This window comes from the organism of the source record quoted next, unplaced genomic scaffold, assembly GCF_019419815.1.
Source record: "Pyrus x bretschneideri cultivar Hongxiangsu unplaced genomic scaffold, Pyrus_bretschneideri_v1 Contig275, whole genome shotgun sequence".
Lineage (NCBI taxonomy): Eukaryota > Viridiplantae > Streptophyta > Magnoliopsida > Rosales > Rosaceae > Pyrus > Pyrus x bretschneideri.
Genome location: NW_025999585.1, coordinates 46,661 through 53,956, shown reverse-complemented (window position 1 = coordinate 53,956; position 7,296 = coordinate 46,661).

Here is a 7,296-nt window from a genome sequence, read left to right as displayed (position 1 = left end):
TCTCTGCAATCATAATTTGACGGTGTTTCATGTGTATGAGGATTTTAGCATGTGTGATTATGAAGGTTTTGGGTTGTGTCAACCTTACAACCTTGTTAGTTCCATGTTGAAAGACTTATTTGACAGAAACTTGTATCAAGTATAGGATGTTATCACAACTACATGGCCATTAAAGTGACATTAATCTCCAATTTCAAGTATAAACATAAAATATTATATGTGTAGACCAGTAGGAGAATGTTGGATTTATTCCGATGTAAATCACCCTTAAATGGTCTACAACATAGAATAGGAATGTAATATTGGAGATTAATGTTGATATTGTGATTTGATTTCCTAAAGATATCAATCTTATATTAGGTGTCTTGTAATACAAGTAAGATTGATGGAGTCCTTGATTTTATGTGATTATGATAACTAACTGATAGGCTAAAAAAGTGGGATTTGGGATTCCTTTATGGATGGAACCTTAATGCCTTAGCCAATATAAATACTAAGGTCCCTGCAAACCCTAGATACACAACAAACGCTTCCCATAAAGTAGTTGTATCTGGCTAGGTGTTTTGTAGAAGACTTTGGTGTTGCCGCATCCCTCATCTTCTCTGTATGATCTCCAATGGCTATCCTTTCATGATCAGGTCAGCTAACTCCTTCGTTTGTGTTTTAATTATATAACCACATAAAGTTTACATTAGCTTCATTCACTCTCATTTTGCTAAACTCGCCGATTCACAGAAGTATAAGCTTGGACAGCATGCTCCGAAATACTACTCCGTCGAAGAACAAAGTCGAGAGAATAACGGTGAGCGAAATACAAACTACTGGAAACAAATTAGATTCCTTGTTCAAATTACTACAAGTAACTGATTTGAAAAATTCATAATCTACTAATGCCTTTGTATTATAAAATTCTAGGGGATTCATATGTACGTTTCAGTAATCTTCATTCCGCAAGTTCTACCATCAAATCATCAGGAGTTGGGAATACCGAACAAGGGTACGTGAAACCAGCACTTATCAGTTCCGCCTTGATTACAGCTTAGTTTATCAGTACTTGACTGCTATTAAAATTGATTCCTGTTTATGCATTTCGTCTAGCCCTCCTCTAGTGGTGCTCTGGATACTGTTGTTGCCATCCATGTCCTTTGTATCACTCCGAAAATTTACTTGATTTTTTCTTTGTTCTTTTACAGTTTATTTATGGGTAAATTATACTTTCATACCTTAGGTTTAGGGTCTATTTCAATTCCTTACAACATCTTTAAAACATTTCACTTTCATACCTTAAGTACTATTTTATTTCAAAATAATACCTCCGTTACATTTTCCATCCATTGATCTATTAAATGCTGACGTGGCTGCCACATATATGCCACGTGACTGCCAAATGTCTGCAACGTGGCAAATAAAATATTTTTTTAATTTTTTTAAAATAAAAAACCTGAATTTTTAACAAAACTTAGGGATAATTAATATGAAAATATGATGAATAATGCACCTATTAGCTGCTTCTATCCCACTTGATTTACATGTATCAATATCATTAGAATAATGTATGCTTTAAACATCAGCAATCAACACACTTTTTCCATCATAGGAATGTGTATGTAAGTGTGTTTCTTCTTTGAACCTAGCCAAACCAGTTTGCCTATTGAACCTAACTAGGTTAGATTTCCGTTTGGCAGACTCATTTACTCCATTGGCTTAAATCCATTCCCCTTGATGTATGCTTAACTTGAAAACACAAGGAGAAAGCCAAAAACACCATGAAATATGAAATATAGATGTAATATAGATAGAGATGTAAGTGAACCGTCAAGTGTACCAAACTTGCATTTGTTTAGGTGAGTATAGATAGAGATATTGTAAAGATAAAGAACTGTAAGATCGTGACAAGTTTCAAAAGATGAAAGAATAAGGTGGTTGTGGTAGTTAAAACAGTTAGTACATAATACTTAGTGTGTAAGGAAAGTCACATGTATATATACTTGTAGTATGTACTGTAAGTGATTATTCATTGAATACAAAAGGATAATTCAGCTGCAACTCTCTCTCTAAACTCTTCTCTTTCTCTCTCTAGATTACACAGAAAGCTCCATTGATGTTCTTCACAGGATGAAGATTAACATGGTATCTTTGCTGGTCTTTCTATTCTGAGGATAATTGTTGCTTCCGCTCTCGATCTTTGAAGTTTTTAGTGACCTAATTCGGACTTCTTTGCTGCTATCTTTCGAGTCGAGCTTTGTATCTGACATCGATCTCGATTTGCACAGTGTATGCAACCATGCCGCCAAGTGTATGCAACCATGTTCCTTACAGTGAGTTTGCAAAAAAGATTAGATCTGGAGTACTCTATTCCAAAAAATGGTTATGCCAGAGAAATGATGAGAGAGGCTAGCCCTGAGAAAGAACCAGTTATCCCCCTCTATTTCCTTTGCTTGAGGAAAAAAAGGATAAGGGAAAAAAATAAGGAAGGATCTGGAGCTAGTCAGCCAGTGTTGGAGGAGATCCTAGAAACGGAGTTGCCCGGCCCCCTATTATTTTCACTAGATAGTAGAGGATAGAGCGAGAAAGAAAGAACGAAGTATGGGATGCCCCAAGTAATTGGAGAATATAGCAGGAAATGAGAGTTCACAACTGTGGACAAGCCTTCCCCTTATAGGTCACCACTAATGGCTAATAAGGGATGAAGGCCAAAATGCACGAAGTCCAAGGAAGAAGACTTTCTTGGGCAATGAACGTAACTCGAAGTGGGATCCTCCTCATACCCCACATGATAATACAGCCAACCAGCAGCTCATAAAAGAGTTAGCTGAGTTAAGGAGGATGGTGGTCCAGAATGCTCAACCTCAGGCTCGCCCGTTGTTCAAGATCACCTACTAAAAGCCATACCTGGAGTATATTTATGAGTACAATCCTTTTCCACTCAACTTCAAGATGCTCGCATTCCCCACTTTTAGTGGGGAAGATAACAGTGTATCCTCTAGAGATCACATCTTAAAGTTCTCCAATCATTGCGTGGCATTCGAAGATAATCCTAACTATAAGTTAAGATTGTTTGGGAACTCGTTGGTTGGCCTAGCATCTCAATGGTATTCTCTGTTGCCCCTCCAATTCTATTGCTAACTGGGGGCAAATAGAGATGTCTTTCCATGAGCAGTTATATAGGATAGAGCCCAAGATGTCTATCAATGACCTAGTGGAGGTGAAGCAATACGAGCATGAGTCTACATAAGACTTCATGATGAGGTTTAGAAGGACAAGAATGAGGTGCCAATTCCCTATCAATCATGCCTAACTCATATCCATTGCTCAGAAGGCTTTGAGGCTACCTTTGAGTAAAAAGTTTTATGATGTACAGTTCAATAAGTTACAAGAGTTGGTAATTGCTGCCATAAAGTACAAAAAGTTGTTGCTTGAGGAATAGCAAGTGAAGCACTTATTTAAGGCTCATCTTTTTTACAAAAATAAAGCTGAAATTCACTAAGTGGAGTTTGAAAGAGCAGAACTAGAAGAAAATGATGGCCATGGAAGAAAAAGGATGGACATGTGTGCGGCAGAGATGACTACCCCCTTTAAACCTTTAATAGTGAATGGGTTAGTCCAACCAGTCAAGGATCAGAAAGTGGTGATGAATGATGGTGGATTTGTCCTTATGAAGCCCTCTAGATACGAGAGTTATTCTTTTAATTTAACCAAGTCCTGGGAGATCTATGAAGAGTTGGTGCGGGCAAGAGTGATTGTGCCTGACAGCACCAAAAAGATGCCTAAGCTAGAAGAGTTAAGAAGAAAGATGTATTACAAGCTGCACTATACCTTCAATCACTCCATAACCAACTGTGTTTAGTTTAGAGATTGGATACAAGACCTCATAGTCAAGGGAAAGTTGTTGTTGGAGAAACCTCAGGCCAATATGATGATTGACACGGATCTTTTTCCAGAAACCCCAATAAACATGATCAACTTGACGTGGGCTGAGAAATGGAAAGGAAAAGCCACCTGGGAAGTGACAACAAAAAGGAGGCAAGTTGACAAACCAACATAAGGAACTATCAAGCTGCCTGAGAAACCCAAAGCAACCATAGTTAAAGGACTGGTGTTGTGTAGTAAGTGCTAGGGCGAGGGTGAATTAGAAGTACTAGCATCAGGAGCCATTATTGATCAAGAATTGATCAGAAGAAAGGAGAAAGAGAAACAAGAAGCCCGCATAAGTATCATGCGGGCAGTTGAGAAAAAGACCTACATAAATGTTTTCCAAAGGTTGGGAGGAGATTCTCAACCAAAGGGCTTATCAGAGGTATTCAGAAACTATGAAGCCTTTGAAGATGTGGAGGATAGAGAACCCAAAATACCAAAATGGGTGGATGTAAGGCCTCCCCAACCAAGTTACAATTATGTCAGAATGAAGGGAAGAACAAGAAGCATTATATCTTCATTCACCAAGAAAGATTGTGCCCGACTCGGGCGGAAGTGGTACGTAGTAGGAAAAGATGGGAAACCTGTCAAAGAAATGGGAGCCTTTATGATCAGGAGAGTTTAAAGGCAACACAAAGCCCACATGAACTCATTAAAAGTCCCTACTGCCTCGGAAACCTCTGAAAATGTGAAGTTTGAGAAAGTACCTCATGGGGGAAGAAATCAACTTTGTAGGAGAACCAAAAAAGAGGTAGAAAAGGCAAATAGCAAGATTGAGGGGGAAAGAGATCATGTGCCATAAAGCCCTCATCCAGGAAAGTACAAAATCTTGAGAAGAGCTCAAGAAGACATGGTAATGATGCTAACACCAAGATGGAGCCCGGAGCCAATATGTTTTGGAACTATCTCGCCTGAGAGAGAAATGCCCCTACCGTTACTGGTTGATACTCTCTATGAAAACCTAGTGAAGGCACAAAACTTTGGCATAACTTGGGAAGAAATGTTGCCCGAGCTGATGTTGCCAAAAAAGCACGTGCCTGGTTAGATGAATTCATGGACCACATTGGGGGCAAGAAAGAGGACTTACCTGAACCTAGCAATTTCTATGCAAGTTTGGTACATTTGACGGTTCGCTCACATCTCTATCTATGTTTCATAAAGTTCATAGGCTTTCCTCTTGAGTTTTTCAAGTCAAAAGTTAGCATTGATGGTGTGGCTTGTGGTTCTCTAAGCATGGCTAGTTTTGGTGTTATTTTTTGTGACCACTTGAGTCATCGGTTGAATGCTTTGTAGGATTTTTTGGCATTGCTACTGCCTTAGAGGCAGAACTTAAAGCTATTATTCATGCTATTTATGTGTCTTTGAATAAGGGTTAGTATTCTCTTTGGATTGAGTGTGACTCTTCTTTAGCAGTGCATTTTATTTCTAATGGATCTTCTCAGGTGCCTTGGCGTTTATTGATTGATTGGGAAAATTGTTGTACCGTTCTCACTTCCATGCAATTCGGTTTTCTCACATTTATTTCAAAAGAAATCATGTGGTAAATTGTTTGGCAAACTATGTCATGATTATTGGGGTTCATTGATGGGATTCTTGTTCGCTGTGTGCAGTTGCGACTTTTGCTCATAATCTCTTTTCGATGCTCTTAGGAGTTGTCTAATTGATCAACTTGTGTTTCTAATAGTTTCATAATTATAATGATACACCCTGAAGATCTATTTGCATATTTTCTTGTTGCATATTTCTGTGTATATATTTGCGTTTGTTTGTAGGAACATATGAACTTGAAGTTTATAATTCCTTCGAAACCGGAAGCTTTCCTTAAAAACATCACCTATGAAAACCCGAAGTTTTTTCATGCAAATTTAAACCAATAAATGTCTATTAGAACCTGAATGTTGTACTCCTATGTGAATGGATTGATTTTTTCTCCATTACACTAACCACACTATTCTCTATTTATTTTGTGATAAGGATATGTCGAATTTGAACAAACTCAACTTCACTGCTTTAAAGGTCTTTGGAAGAAACTACCTCAAGTGGGTCCAAGATGTGAAGCTTCACCTCACCACAAAGAATTTGTGTCCCGTCATTGAAGATAAGATGGATAACTCTATTGGCAAAGCTGAGAAAACCACTACCATGGTCTTTATCCAAAGACATATTCATGATGCACTGCAAACCGAGTACCTTGCTGAGGAAGATCCACTAACACCTTGGGTCACTTTGGCTGATCGCTTTGATCACCAAAATGACATCTTCTTGCCTGAAGCAAGACAGGACTAGCAGTATCCGCGCTTCTAAGACTTTAAGTCTGTGAATGAATACAATTATGAAGTTTGTCGAATCCGATCACTTCTCAAGTTCTGTAATGAGAACTTGACCAAAGAGGATATCTTGGTGAAGACCGATTTGACTTTCTCTGCTACCAATATTGTCTTGCAGCAACAATATAGGGCTTAGAAGTTCAAGTTTTCATATTTGATCTCTGTTTTGCTTCTCGCTGAAAAGCAGAATCAACTATGGATGAAGAATCATCAAGCTCAATCTATTGGGTGATTGCTGTGCCTAAAACACACTAAACATAAACCAACGCCCAAAACACCAACATAAGGGTGGTAGAGGCAACCAGATGCCACCCCGTCAAGGTTAACAAAGGCAAGACCCATCTAAGGAAGGAAGCATGCCTAGAAGTGTTCTAACCTTGCTCATATAGCCTCGAACTTCCAGAATAAGGGCAAAGCATCTGACATTATGGATGCGGATATGTGCCACTGCTCTGGTTCAAAGGATCACTGGTCGCGTGTTTGCCGTGCTCCTCGAAGGTTGTAGCTGAATATCATTCTCATCGTAAGAAGGTTGAATCAGACTTTATGCACACAACCATGTTGGTCCACCTAAGTTCTGTTGCAGCCCAACTATATAGCACCAGCAACCCAACTATATAGCACCCTTTAGTTGGTTACTGGATACAAACTCGACATATCGCATTTGCACGTTTTTGGTTGTGTGGTCTATATGCTGATTTCATCGCCCTTACGTACAAAAATGAGGCCTCAGCGAAGGATGAGAATCTATGTCGAATATGATTCTCCTTCAATTATTCATTACATAAAACCTTTGACAGGCGATCTTTTTACCGTTTGTTTTGCAGAATGCCACTTCTATGAGACAGTCTTCCCATTATTAGGGGGAGATAAAAACGTCACCATTCCTAACGATCATGGATGACTCCCACTTTGTCTCATTTAGATCCCCGCACCGTTCAGTCTAAAGCTGAAGTGCATCGCATATTAGATCTTCAGAGCGTAGCTTAGAGTATGCCAGATGCTTTCATGGATCTAGCACGAGTGACAAGATCACATATTCAAGCTACAAAGA